Source organism: Saccopteryx bilineata, chromosome 3 (assembly GCF_036850765.1).
Source record: "Saccopteryx bilineata isolate mSacBil1 chromosome 3, mSacBil1_pri_phased_curated, whole genome shotgun sequence".
NCBI lineage: Eukaryota > Metazoa > Chordata > Mammalia > Chiroptera > Emballonuridae > Saccopteryx > Saccopteryx bilineata.
Window position 1 is genome coordinate 190343486 of NC_089492.1, and position 15546 is coordinate 190359031.

Genomic DNA, 15546 nt, shown 5'->3' on the forward strand with positions numbered 1-15546 from the left:
TCCAGTTACCTGTAACCTGACCTTGCCCAGCCTGCTGGGACTTGCCACTGGAGGATTAAAGGTGCCCAAGGCCGTTGACCTCATCTCATGACACTGCTTATGAGCCTAGGGAATTTCTTTCAAGTAGCAGGTAAACTGATTTCATTTCTTGTAAACACAAGGGCCATTTACTGTGCCTTTCCTGGATATTTAAGTTTTATTTATCCTTCGAAGATCTCTACTGTGGGTATTAACAGTCTAATTTCTGTCACTTTATTTAATGTATAATGTCTCCTTTATTCCTCTTGTCTCGATGCCTCATGACTATTGTAGGCTCGAACCTGATCTTAATTCCAGCTGGAAACATTAATCAATAGGACTTAGACTCTAGCTGCAAAGTGTAGAAATGTGACCACAGTTCCAGTGCCTTGTAGTCTTTTCCTGAATATGTGACTCATGCTCTTTAGGACATTTCTCAGACTAAAAATAGAAATTGGGTTACATTTGAAAATAATATAAAGCAACAATAATATCAACATAGACTTAGTGAAATTACATTAACATATTAAGAACATTTGTGACTGTAAGAATTTTATTTTGGATCCTGTTATATTAGTTAGAACTTTGTTTTGTTTAATTATCTAATAGGCTTTAGTCATTTTATTGTATTCAGACACTTGTTATAGTATTTGTTAACATTAGCTATTTGAATTTTATTGTTTATTTTATATTTTTCTAGTCTGCCTCAAAATCGGGACATAGGAATTCAAATAGATAGAAGGATGCCACCCAAAACCAGTGGGGTTTTGGGACCCTTATTGGGTTTATTCAAAACCAGTTAGAAAAAGATTTTACCAACAGAAAAAGAATTTTCCCAGGTAAACATTTAGAAATAGACTTTAATAAATAATTGACAAAAAATAAAAGCTTTTCCTTCTAAAATAGGCTATAGTAACAATTGTTAGGAAATTACTATATAGAATTCTTTCCAGGTTTAGCTTGCCCATTCTGGTGTTGGGCCTGCATTTGTGTCCACAGTCTCAAAGCTAGTAAAAAAAAAAAAGAAACCCCATATTAATTAGAAACTAATTTGAAGTTACATTGCGCCCACAGGCTCCCAAAATTTAGAGCAAGTAAATTGCATGAATCAAATAATAAAGGAAATGTAACTGCCCCTTCCCTAAGTACTTGCAGGATTTACAGGTTACTCAGCAAACTGTTCAAAATACTGTCCGAGAGGTGCTTCCAACATTACTAGAAGATCCAGTGCATCACCCAGGGACTGGCTCCCACATGGACAGGTCCACATACTGGGATCTTGACAACTCCCACTGATGCCAACATAGAAGGCTTGCCTTATTCCAACCACAAACCAGAAGCTGGTTGGTCTACATACAGTGAATGTATGAAGAAACTCACAAAGGACCCCCTTTTTAAATCAGACTTTGGGAAAAGGGAAGCTAGAGTTAAAAAAAAAAGTCAACTTAATTGTCACTAAAGGTTAAAGGTTTTAAAATTAAGAGTTCTAGCCTGACCTTTGGTGGCGCAGTGGATGAAGCGTCGACCTGGAAATGCTGAGGTCGTCGGTTTGAAACCTTGGGCTTGCCTGGTCAAGGCACATATGGGAGTTGATGCTTCCAGCTCCTCCCCCCTTCTCTCTCTCTGTCTCTCTTCGCTCTCTCTAAAAAAAATAAATAAATAAATAAAATAAATTAAAGAGTTCTGACTAAAAGTAAATTGTTATAAAGCCAGTTAATTTTATATAAGTTGCAAAAGGTGTGTGCAGTTTATGAGAAATCAATCAGTAATATTTGTTTCTTTAATGAACTGTATTGTTATTAATGCTGCCTGTTAAATATCTGTTACATGTTATAAGTTAATATTTTGTACACAACACCTTCATGTTCTTCAGTAAACTAAGTCAAGGATTTGACTTAGGAAATAAAACCAATGGAGATTGTTGTAAGGTACCAAAAATTACAGAATTAATATTAATATTTTAGGAAGCTTAAAGAACATTTTATTAATTTGGGCTAGGTGTGCAGAGAGATTTTTGTAAATGATCTTTGTACTTGTGTGATTGGCATCAAACCAGTACGGCCGATAGCATTGTATTGTAAATGAAGAGGGAAAGGAGATTTGGATTCTCTGACCTCCCCCCCACACACACACACACACAGCTGTAAGGAAATAGATGAGTAGCTAGCCAGGTACAGGAAGAGAAAGATTAAAATAAACCTTTTCTTATATTGATGGGCTATTTACAAGCATTTGTCCCCATGGAAACTACCCCTCCCCTCCTGAAAGCATGTAGTTAATGTATATATCTTTAAACAAAGGAATGGCAGGTGAACACTAGAAAATATAGGAATATCTTTTAATATGTAGAGTGACATTTTTACTATTGTGTTACCTTATAAGTTTTAATGTATAGAAATGTTTTTTATGAATCCTATAGACAAATGTTATAAACTTGCTAATGAATTGTATCCCATCCCCCCTTCGTCCTTTTTCCAAACTTGTATAGGTGAAGACAAAGGTTATAAGCTTATGCCATGATGTCAGCCTTTTCCCCCACCCATGTATAATTAAGGGTATATAACCAGCCCCTAAAATATTATAGACACACATGATTTGGGACTGCTGCCCTGTGTAAGCTATATGCGGCTGGCATATTTAATAAATTTCTTCCTTTAATAAAATTTTTCCAAATTCATCTGGACTGGGTGTCTCTATGTGAACTCAATGAAATGAGGTACAGTGTCTTTAAGAATCTGGGGTGTGGTACCTTATAACACAGAAAGTGGTGCCTGGTCCTCTTGTAGTTGAATAAGAAACCCGATCTTATTGGGAGATGCTCCCCTCTGACATCCCATGCTTTGACAGCCTTGTTCAAAGCTGGCCCAGGGTCAGCTGCAGAATTCTTGATGACCTCAATATTCCCTTTGTCTCTGGGGCTAGTCTTCGGGTTCTGACAAGTATATGAATTTTCCCTAAATTTTTATGTAACAGAAAAGAAACTTTTATGCCATGGAAACTTCTTGGAGTTTGTGTTTTGCCTGTGGCTTGTGCCTTTTCAGTTATATTCATCTATGGAACTATGCTGGAAGAAAGGTTGGGGACACCTGTTGCTGTCACATGCCTAAGGGAGGTCATGGATGTTGTAGGGAAGTGCCCTGAAGCTCAACTCAGCAAACCTGGGTGTAAGCACCTGTTCTGTCACCTACTGGCTCATTCCCACCACTGTGAAAAAAGAGGGAGGAAGGGGGATTGGTCTAGACTAGGTTTGCTCAACCTCAGGAATACTGGTATCTTGGAACAGATAATTATTTGCAGGGGCTCTCCCGTGCTTTGTAGAACATCTAGCATCCCTGGTCTCTACTCACTAGATGTCAGTAGTACCCCCTCTACTTGCTCTGACATTGGCAAATGCCACCCTTCCCATCGAGAACCACTGGTATAGATCTGCATATCTAACCTGGAGCCAGCCACAGGCAGTCTCAGAGCATGTAGAACGCTGCTGGTACAAAGGGATATGCGCAGGAAGTATAAACGTGCACTAGATTTTGAATATTTAAATGAAAAACAATAAAGAACATAAAATATCTCATGAATGTTTTTATATTGATATAGTATATTTTTATATTCATATTGGTTCATTATTACAATGATGGTATTCTTAATAAATATATTGGGTTACATAAATTACAGGAATTTATTTCAACTCTTTTTTTCACCTTGTACATTGTGGTAACTTAAAAAAATTGAGATAACATATGTTGCTCAAACTGTGGAGGATGCAGTTCCTATTCAACAGTGTAGGTCTAGATGCTGTTGGTTGAGGTCCTTCCTGCTCAGGTCACACAGTTCTCTGCAGATGACTTATTACCGCAGGAGAAAAGCAACTATTTTCCAGCAAAATCTGTAGCTGTGATGACCAGACAGCTGAGTCATGACAGTATGAACACAGAATGCTGTCAGAAATCTCCAGGGCTCACCCCAAAATGCATTTGAGTCTCTGTTCTACATGATACACTAAGCAAAACCTGCAGAGTCAGCTTCGAGAGCAACACCTTGCTTCCTCCTCCAGAGGAAGCAGCCCCAGCTGTCAACATCCTGCTCAGGTCTGTTGATGGACCCAACAGACTGGATGCCCCACACAGACGCCCAGGAAAGCCTGCCTCCCGGTGGCAGGGTTCCGATCCCACTGACCCTTAAAAGGGCTGGGGCCTGAGTGCTCACTCCATCACCAGGAGAGCAGGGTCCTAACAGGAACTGCTTCAGGACTTGCTAAGTGCTTTCATATACATCAGCTCTCTTAATTCCCACAATAGTCATGTTAGCTGGACACTAGAATGTCCCCAATTTATTTGTGGCCAATAGGAATTTTACTCCACAAACTTAAGTCATAAGAAATATTCATTTATTAATTTTTGTTAAAGAAAATTAATTTCATCTGAGCCCTTTTTGTCACTATCACTTCTCACCCAGCTCCCATAATTGTTCAAAAGGCCAAGGTCCCAGAGTCATAAGCAAAGGAAGACATTCAAGTTGGTCCCTCTGGTTTTCTGTGCCCTAGTTATCACTGACATGTCATTGCCATGGCTGGCCTGTACCTTGTAGAGGTCTACGTGCTGGCCAATGGTCAAGCCGCCATTGTCTACCAAGGATTGGCCACCTTTTGAGAGTCGGGGGACTGTGACAGCACAAGACTTAAATTCTTGAGCCTCCGTCTGAGCTTTACAACATAGCACTCCTTGCTGTCCACAGGGGAGTACCTCCTCTGCTCTGCTGCTGTCTCCTCTCACTGAAAACACACACACAAAACAGAAAGTGCCAGCCTCCAAACCTCCCCCAAAGCAAAACACATCACCCCCACACACACATACCTCATCCTCTGAGCATTGTCTCCTAAAAGACTTTGAGTTTTCAAGACAAAACCCACAAGAGGGCTAGGACCAGACATGCTCTGCTCACAGTGTTGCATCACACACCTTATCCCAACAGGATCTTCCCAGAGAAAAGCTGTAAACAAAGAGGAAATACTGCAGCAAACAAGATAGAATTTAATCTTTTTTTTTCTTTTTGTATTTTTCTGAAGCTGAAAATGGGGAGGCAGACTCCCACATGCACCCAGCTGGGATCCACCCAGCACGCCCACCAGGGGGCGATGCTCTGCCCATCTGGGGCGTCACTCTGCTGCAACCAGAGCCATTCTAGTGCCTGAGGCAGAGGCCACAGAGCTATCCTCAGAGTCCAGGCCAACTTTGCTCCAATGGAGCCTTGGCTGCGGGAGAGTAAGAGAGAGACAGAGAGGAAGGAGAGGGGGAGGGGTGAAGAAGCAGATGGGCACTTCTCCTGTGTGCCCTGGCCGGGAATCAAACCCGGGACTCCTGCACGCCAGGCCAACGCTCTACCACTGAGCCAACCGGCCAGGGCCTAATCTTTTTTTTAAGTGATATATATCGAGAAAGACAAAGAGATAAGGACTGACAGAAAGGGAAAGGGATGAGAAGGATCAATTTTTTATTGTGACACCTTAGTTGTTCATTGATTGCTTTCTCATATGTGCCTTGACTGAGGGGAATCCAGCCGAGCCAGTGACCCCTTGCTCAAGCCAGTATTTTCGGTTTCAAGCCAGTGATCTTTGGGCTCAAGGCAGCAACCATGGGGTCATATCTATGATCCCACGCTCAAGTCAGCATCCTTGGGGTTTCAAACCTGGGTCATCTGCATTCCAGGCTGACACTTTATCCGCTGTACCCCCTCTTGGTCAAGCAAGATACACTTTTATCTATAAATGATATTATTTCCCTGAGTGCAGAAAGTCAGACTCTGTGGGGTCAAGTGACTCACTCACTGTCACACTCCTGGTATTAGAGCAGGGACTCAAAGGCAAGACCCTTGACTATACCAAAATGTCTCATGTACAAAGAGCATGTAAGGAAATGCCCAGCTCTTCAGAATCAGGTGATGGGGGACCCAGGATGGGGCCACTCAGCCTCCAGGTACACTCCCAGGTACACTTACCTCCACTCCCAGGTACACTCCCAGAAAAGCTTCCTTTTAGGAAACTGACTATTCTATGGCTACCATGCTCCACCTGACCAAGTTAAGACACATTACCTTCATTCCTAGAGCATGGAACTCGCTAGAACATTTAAACAAGAACTAGTTAAAAGTTAAGGTTAACTCATAACTAACTAGATTATCTTATTTACAAGACATTTTTCTCTCTCAGCTCTCTACAGAAATGACTTTTTAAAAGGATTCAATAAACCAATAGGGGTTCTGCAAATGTGTGATTCTAACTGCAGTTTTGTTTTGTTTTGTTTTTCAATTGGGTGGATAGATGGGAGGGTTATTAGGAAAGTCAGTTTAAAGGAAGTCGGGTAATTTAAGGCTATCTTATCTTGTGCAGCAGTTATCAGCCAAAGTAACTGAATGGTCAATCAAACACTCTGTCATAAAATCATAGAATCAATCTGAGAATTGAAAGGGCATTTGCAGTGTGAGTAGGCCCAGCCCGTGGGCTGCACAGGACTCTTCCCTGGGACGTTTGCCCCTGTAAGCTGTGAAGTCCATAAAAGCAGCAGACACAGGCATGGAGGCTGATGTCCTCACAGCAGACCAGGGGCACAGAACCTGCCATGACTTCTACAATGTGTTCTGCAAAGGCTTCTGTCGAACGTTAAGGATGAGATGTTCTGCTCAGCTCAATATTCTTAACAAAATACTATGCAGCTAAATGACAGAATGGGAAAGGTCTACTATAAAAATAAAAATAAAAACCCACAGCTTAACAAAATATGGAAGAGTATGAAACAGACAAACAAATAATAATCAAGTACATTTTAACTCCTTACCACACTGGATGGCTGTTAAAAATTTTATCAGCAAAATCTTAGTTTTATCAACACAAAGCTGACTGGGGAAAGTCAGACAAGAGTGTGCACTGAATGGTTCCATGTATATAAAGTTTAAAAAAAGGGGGTAACACTAGCTGTGAAAAACAGTATGGAGGTTCCTCCAAAAATTAAAAATGGAACTACCGCATGACCTAGCAGTTCCATCTGAATTAAAAGTAGAGTCTCAAAGAGATAGAATAGCAGCATTACTCAGCCACAAGTTAGAAGTAACCGAAGTGTCCATCTATGGATGAATGGATAAACAAAATATCACATATTCATACAACAGAATATAATTTTTTTCGGCCTTAAAAAGGAAGAGAAGTCTAACATGCTACAATACGGATAAGCCTTGAGGACAACATGCTAGGTAAATAAGCCAGTCACAAAAGGACAAGTATTGTTTGATTCTATTTTTAGTAGGCACATAGAGTAGTCAAATTCATAAAGACAGGAAATAGAATGGCGGTTGCCCAGGGCTGGGGGGGGGGGTGTGAGGGAATGAAGAGTTGCTGTTTAATGGGCACAGAGTTTCTGTTTTGCAAAATGAAGAAAGTTCTGTGGATGGATGGTGGTGATGATTGCACAACAGTGAGAATGTACTGAATGCCTGTGGTCTGTACACTTAAAAATGATTGGGGTGATAAATGGTATGTTTTGTGCATTTTATCACAATTAAATATGAATTTTTAAAAAGGGGAGGAAGAAAGAAAAACAGGCAGGACCACAGTATGAAGCAAGACGAGGGACGCTGCCGGTAAGGGCTCAGGGCAGGGGTCTGGCTGTGAGTCGGCTCCACTTCTTAATCTATGTGCTGGTTGTACGATTTGTGAACTTTTAGCAAATTATAAATTTAGGTTTTTGGCACTTTTCTGAATGCATGCTATACTGAAATTAAAAGTTTAAAAAACATATTAATAAAAAATTAAAACCCATCTCTAACACAAAAGGCCACAGGAGAAAAGATTAAAAAGTCTGTAACAACATAGACTATTAACTTCTGCTCACATTTTGCTCCATACTAGCTTTGAGAGCTCCCAAGTGTACGAAGCAACTTCTAGTTGTTTTTAATTGCTACTTCTGTTAATGGACAAGAACAACCACCACCACCCCAAAAGAATCGGATTAAAAAAAATAAATAAATAAAAACTCTCTCCTAGGAGTCCTTCCTCCAAGGGCTCCTCAGCAGAGTCCTGGTGCAGCCAAAGAGTGTGTGGAGAGTTCACGGTGTGGGCTTTGTAGGGATTAGGTAAATCACAGGTACACCCTTACCTAAACCAGCCAGCAGTTTACTCATTAATCAGGTACTTAACAGGCTGGTGCTCCACTGTTCCCCTGCCGGCCTGACAGACTGGTCGCTTTGGACTGGTTCCCAGTCTTAGCCCCCTCCCCGCCCCCTTTCCTACTCCCAGCCAAAACTTCTCTCTGCAGGTATTCAAACTGGGATCCCGGTTCTGTCAGACTCTATTCTCTGCTGGATCCCCCTCACGGAGGTGACTTCTCAGGTTTCTCCTCCAGGCGTTCACAAGCTGTGCCCAGAGTACCTGCTCCCTACACCTTTCACATGGAAAACTAGTTCCTCCAGAAGGGGTCCTAGCTCTCCTCTCTCTGCTTCTCATCTTTCTCCTGCAGCTTTTATTTCTGCTTTTCTCTCAAACCCTTTCCCTTACCTAACCACAAGCCCAGATGAGGCATCTAGGGCTCACAGCCTCGACGTTTCATTTACTTGTGGTCCTTTAATCCAGCCTGTTAAAAAATAATAATAACATCAGTATCTCACAATGTGCTACGTGCCGAACTCCTGTGAAGTACCATAATGGTCACGTCTGCACTCACCAAGGAGGACACTGCGGTGGGGAGAAATCATTGCCCCATCATACTCTGTAGTAAAACCAAAATGCGAGGTTGGCCTGGATTTGGCCTACAAACCTATTACAGCAGGTGTCCTCAGAGCCTTGGTCCCTCCTGATAAGTTGAGGTCTTACTGCTGAGGGCTTCAGTCACTGCCCCCCAGGTGCCACCATGTGCGAATCTTACTGGCTTCCTCTGACCACTTTTAGAGCATTAACAGAAAATCACAGACTGTCCGGGATTTGAAGACCTCTTAGAGGTCCTCTGATCACACCTTTTTGTGTTAAATATCACCTAGAAGCCCAGGGCCCTCTATTTATAGACCTTCCATTTTACTCAAATAAAACCAGGGAGCAGATGTGTGCAGCTGAGCAAGAAATCAGCTTTGGGGAAACACTTCTTTCTCCAGAGTTGGAGCTGGATTAAATAAAACATTATGGAAGAGGAAAGGGGATCCCTGCCATCTCTGTCAGGCCGGGATAGGATGCGCACAAGGACGACTCTTCCTTTAGGGAGCCGCTGCACGCACCTGGGGCAGAGGAAGCATCATCAGGCATCCAAAGGCAAATGAGGCCAACGTTTCAGGTCAGTTTATCAACACAGAAGAAGCTTTTACTATTATTATTACTATTTTAGAACTTGCTCAAGATTTTGAGAAAGGAAAAATAACTCCATTCTTTAAAGTTCAGCAGAGCAAGATTTGTTTCCTGATGACGAGGCTTCTGCAGCCAAAGATCCAACTAAAATAAAAAATTAAAAATACATTTCCCTTCCTGCAAGGAGTGACCATATCAGAAACTGTCTCCTTGCTTTAACCTTACATCAAAACCAGGTTCATTAACTCAACTTCCAGCCCAACCCTTTCCACTCTCCCTCTCCATCCTTCCCACAGGGCAGAAAAGAACAATGGCTGGCCCCCAACCAGGCAGCTGTCCCAATTCCCCAGGGATTAGCGCCTTCACCTCTGTGACCACCAACCCCCTGTAGGAGGCGAGCTCCGTGAGGTTTTACCCTGAGTCATTTTCTCAGGCGGCTTTAGTCTCTAAAACAGTCTAAACTTGTGAACACTAACTTTCACCTTGTTTCCTGCCCAGAAGCCTGTAGTATGCTGCTTGACTTTTGCCAGATTTGAGTTTACTGGAGAAAAAAAAGTTCTTCTTTTAGCCTCTCCATCACATCTGGTGAAAAGCTTTCCAGCTACCAAAACAAAAATGTTTCCCAGCCTTTCCTCTCATACCTGTGAACTTTGTTCCTTGGTTGAGTCCTGTATTCCCCTCCAACAGAACTGGACTATGCTCAGACAACATTTCCAGGTTCTTCAAACATTAACCCGGGAGATGTTATTCTGGGAGGTTAGCATGTTCTCCCTCCCTCTCCTTTTGGCTTTTGAGTTGGTTCTTGAGGTGCCAACTGGAAAGTCTGAGGGGGTGTCAGCAGCCTTTACCCTACCCCTCCCTCTCCATCATAGCTCTCTCACCAGAGGAAGGAAGTCCCTTTGTGTGCATGGTTCCCAGCTCTGTGCTCCCTCCCCAGACCCAGTAGGAGCTGCAAAGAAGCAGGTGGAACCGATGAGCTAGGGGATAGGTGGGTCCCAGAATGTCCAGTTATTTCACTTTTAGCAATTAAGTGTTGGGCCATTCCTTTCACAGCCAGACACATCAAAGCTGCCCGACTTTTGACCACCCTCCCTGCACCCCAATCCCCATCAAGAGCAGGGCTGGGTCTTCTGAGTTGGCCATAGGGAAAGAGCTGGCTTCCTCAGAGGGAATCTTGCTGAGGACCCTGCACCAAGCGCTGAGCAGGGTTTCTAATGGGTCCTGGAAGCTTAGAAGGCATGAGCCATTAGAGGGCGGCATGTGCTAACTCATCACTCCGAGCAAGCTTCTTTTTCCAATTACAGGGCATCGGCAGAAAAACAAGTTAGAAAGGCAGATGGGGTGGGGTGGGGGAGGAGACAGAGAAACATACCTCCAAGCCCAAAGTTGGAAAAGCCAGCCTGTGTGTCCCAGCACATGCTAGGAACATAACTGTGGAGGTACAGGCTTTGGACAGAAACCACACCTCCAGCCCCATTAGGCCGCACTTGATGGGGCTCCTTGGCCTCTGGGTGAAAAAACCAGTGTGAGTGCCCAGAGCCTCAAACAGAGAGGGCTGTGGGGACTTCAGGAAGGCGGGCACTCTGCCCTTTGTGTCACTTCACTCTTCAGCCTTCTGGAGCAAGAGGACAAAGGAGCACCTATGCTGGCAGATGCTGGGGGCACAGCTGGGTTTTACAAGGAAGGGCGAAATCTGATACCACCAATCAGAATAGATGATCTTTGCCGGTCTATGAGGTGACCCAGTTCTGTGCCCAGCGCTTGGCTCTAAACAGGTGTGTATCACTCTCCCAGCTCGCAACGTGGGCCTTGCCAGCGAGGTAACAACATGGCCTCATTCCATGGGGCCAACTTGAGAGCTGGCACTCGGGCAGGCGTCCCTTGCAAGAGCAGTGCTGCATCTCAAAGGACTCTTGGCAACAAGGATTGGCCTTCGTTCCTCCTCCCACAGCACACCTTTCCTGATTCACCCAGGCGTCACCCAGGGAAGAGCTCAGGCGTGCTGAGAAGTAAATCCTGGAGCGGTGGAGTGTGCTGCCCTGCAGTCCAGCTCTCCAGGGACAAGGAGTGATGAGGACCCTTGCGATCTTATTATTCATTTCCTCCCACAAGCTCTTTGGGACAGCTCAGAGTCATGATGCTATGAGATGGCAAAACCTTAACATGACAGTCTCTACCTCTAAAGGTCTGAGCAGATTCAAGCTTCAAACAGAAAGTGACAAGTGACCAGATTCCCAGAATGGAGCTACCACCACCTTCACAGGTTCCCAGGGTTCTCACTTCCTTCTCCTGCCTGAGATCCACCTTGGCCTTAGAACACAGCAGAGAGGCCTCAGCTAGTCCCTGCCCTGCGTGGTGCAGTAGGTCAGTGTGCAATGTTTCTTTATGGAACAATTATTGTCACTGAGGATCATGCACATGTGTTCTATTTTCAAACCCTGCCCACGAAAAGCCAAGTGAGGACCTGAGCCAGGAGCCTCGTGGGACTGATGGCGCCACAAGCTCTGAGCACTCCAACTCTGTAAGCGTGGTGGTCAGGATCCACCTCTGGGCCTCCCTCCTCCTGCCTCCTCCCATCCCATGGTTTCAAGTGAGAAGGACAAGGGACCTCTAAAGTGGGGACATGCTAATTATAGAAGTAACACTCACCATCTAGAATAGAATGCACTTGGACCTGAATGGGAAACTTCACGTTGTTAGAGGGCTTCCAGTTTCCAACAGCACTGGACTACATAGTCAGACTAAATTTCCCACTGAGATCAATTTAAAAGCTGGACAAAATACGAACACATGCCTGGTATTTTTGTGTGTATTTTTTAAATATGGAGAAGTAAAGAATATTGGCTGTTGGTACAGGGCACAACGACTAAACGGGACCACTGTTTTCTGATCATGCAGGCGTCAGTAACAAATCTACCGGGGCTGCAATGCAAAACATACATAGGCACTCATAGTTTTTGTGATTTTCATGAAATGATCCTAATGCGTTATCCAAAAAAAAAGAAACGATTATGCCAAAAAAATGAAACTTTTACTGTATGACCATGGGTGTGATTTATTTATTGAATTATTTAAGACTAAGTACACTCAGCTAAGGACCCATCTCTGTTCCATTCCTTAGGGGCTCCTCTCCACTCCCACAAAGACCACAGAAGCCCTGCCCTTGTGGCCTGCAGCCACATGAAAAAAGCTGTTTAACCCTGCTCCCACCCTCCACTGTCGGCTTTAAACTATCATTAGATGTCCTCTTCATCTGAGCCATTGGATGTTTAGTCCCATGCACCAGAGAAGCCTTATTCTTCATTGTCTGTAATTTGGGGCATATTTTTCACCTCCCTCAATGCATTTCCTCATCTTTAAGATGATATTAATAATAGTAAGTATCTCATAGTATTATTGTAAAGATCAAGTAAGATAATGCAGGTAACACATTGGGCACTGTGTACCCAGCCAATTAAGGTTAGTTATTATTGTTGTTATTAATATTAGTATCAACCATAAAAAGTTATGACTAACATTTTTTTTAGAGAGAGAGAGAGAGGGACAGATAGGGACAGACAGACATGAAGGAAGATAGAGAGATGAGAAGCATCAATTCTTTGTTGTGGCACCTTAGTTGTTCATTGATTACTTTCTTATATGTGCCTTCCCAGGGAAGGGGTGGGGGGCTGCAGCCAAACCAGTGACCCCTTGCTCAAGCCAGTGACCTTGGCACAAGCCAGCAACCTTGAGCTCAATCCAGTGACCCTTGGGCTCAAGCCAGTGACCATAGGGTCATGTCTATGATCCTATTCTCAAGCCAGCAACCCTGCGCTCAAGCTGGTGAGCCCACACTCAAGCTAGCAACCTCGGACTTTTGAACCTGGGTCCTCTATGTCCTCTGTGTCTCAGGCCAATGCTCTATCCACTATGCCACCACCTGGTCAGGTATGACTGGCATTTTGTTCAACCAAATGCCTGAAGTCTAAACCTCATTTGAAACAGTCCACCAAGCACTAGCACTTTTCCAATAAAAGGGACATGCTGCCACAGAAAGCACCCAGTCCCCTTCCGGTGCCCTTGACCACTCCAGTGCACATTTCTGTGCTGAGAATGAAGTCTGAATCCAGGGACTTAGTCCACCTCCTGCAGCCATAAGCTTAAGTTTTCTTCCTTGATAAGTGAATATGGTTATCACCTCCTTTTCTATGCCTAGTTCTCTCAGACTTTCTGGCATGGTGTAGTCTCAAGCCCTTCACTATCCTGGTTCCTCTTGGCAACCGGAGGAGTGGCTGCTTTCCTCTTAAGTTTGGTACCTGCCCAACAAGGTACTGAGCTTCTCTGACACAAATGAGCCTTGGTGGGGGAGGGTGTCACACCTGTTGGTGGTTCTCTCTTACTCTACTCTTAGCTGAAAACCTTGGAAGTCATCTCCACTGCTCAGCCACAGCTCCCCCCAACATGCTGCCCTTGTGTCATTCATTTTCTTACCCAAGTGGAAAAAGAGAGACATATTTTCTTATCAAATTCAACCCATCTTCAAGCCTTTCAAGATGTTTTCAGGTCTTGACTCATAAATTTGGTAATGTGACCTTTATGACTTCCCGTATTTCCCCATGTATAAGACACACTTTTTTTTTTCTGAAAAATTTGGGGTCTAGAAACTGAGTGCGTCTTATACAGTGGTTATAGTTTTTTGAGGTTTTTTTTTTTTTTTTTGCATTTCCCGTTTTTTCACACTTGATTTTGTGCTCACTGTTGAAGACAGTGATTCGACATCAGACACAGATGACGACAAGCTGGGATGGATGGGAGTTTTGACAGTGATGAGGAGTTATATGAATTTTATGATGAATAAAACTTGAGTTCAATAACTTTATGTAATACATTTTTTTTTCAAATTTTGGGCCCCCAAATTGAGTTACATCTTATACATGGGAGCTTCTTATACCTGGGGAAATACAGTAACATGATAAAACTTTGGACAAGGCATGGCTGGAGAGCTCTCCCTTCTGAGCAGGCCCAGCTCTAATGGGCAGTACCTTCCTATCAGTTACCTCTACCAGCTGCCTTTTCCACTGTCTCTGAACCATTTCCTACCCATTCTAGGCCTTCTAAGTGAGTGATGAGAAGGATATCAAAAGCCTTTAGGGAAAGGGAGGGCGAGGGGAGAGGGAAAAGAAAGCTTGCGTAGGAGAGAAATAAAGAAGGGAAAAAAATGGAAGCACGAAAGTGTCTAGAGGGGAAAAAAAAAGGAGTGAGCAAAACAGAGGCAGTAAGGAAATAAAAAACAATCTAAGACAAATAACTGTATAAATTAAAATGAGAAGAGGGAGAAAATGTTAGAGGAAGTAGGTATAGACTAACAAAAGAATTTTAAGCACAGCTGTTGTGGAAACAGGATAGAGTTTCCTAAAAAAATAAATAAAAATAGAACTACCATATGATTTAGCATTCCCACTTCTGGATACATACCCAAAGGAAATAAAATCAGGATCTTGAAGTTAGTAAACTAAATGTCCTTTGAGAAATGCATAGATAAAAAAAAGTTATGTATATTTATATAGTTTACCCTTGAACTGCTCAGATCCACTTATACATGGATTTTTTTCAATAAATACCTGTGCTATTTTTTATACATGGTTGGGAATCCACAGATGCAAAGAACTAACTCTGTCTATTGATTTCTGTCATTTTATATAGGGGACTTAAAAACCTGTGGATTTTGGCACTCATTAGGGTTTAGGGGGTGAGATTTACTGGAACAAATCTCCCACAGATATCAAGGGACAACTTAAAGATTTGGGGAATCAAAAGTTATACACTGAATTTCCACTGCTTGGGGGTCAGCACCCCTAAACCCTGCATTGTTCAAGAGTTTTATATATATACACATATATACATATATATGATGAAATATTTGTGACAACATGGATAAATCTAAAGGATGATACTGTGAGGTAAACATAAAGTAATACTTTATGACCTCACTTATATGTAGAATCTAAAATAGTCATATAGTAGAATGGTGGTTGCCATAGGCAGAAGGGAGGTTGAAGAATTTCAGTTGTGCAACAAGAACAAGCACTAGAAGAAAGTTGTAGAGATGTAATATACTACATGGTGACCACAGTTAACAATACTATATTATGTACTGGGAAGTTGCAAAGAGGATAGATTTAAAGTAAAATCTCACCACACACACATACACAATGGCAACTATGTAGAGGTAG

The 15546-nt window shown here is 42.9% G+C and overlaps 1 long non-coding RNA gene across 1 annotated transcript; it reads right to left on the reverse strand.

Moving 5' to 3' along the window:
- Positions 1 to 923: 923 nt before the first annotated feature.
- On the reverse strand, positions 924 to 10110 carry LOC136328953 (uncharacterized). Its single transcript, XR_010730116.1, has 4 exons — positions 9976 to 10110; positions 4869 to 5004; positions 1515 to 1660; positions 924 to 1025 (listed from the first exon to the last, which is right to left on the reverse strand). It is a non-coding gene; the product is annotated as an uncharacterized lncRNA (long non-coding RNA).
- Between the last annotated feature and the right edge of the window lie 5436 nt (positions 10111 to 15546).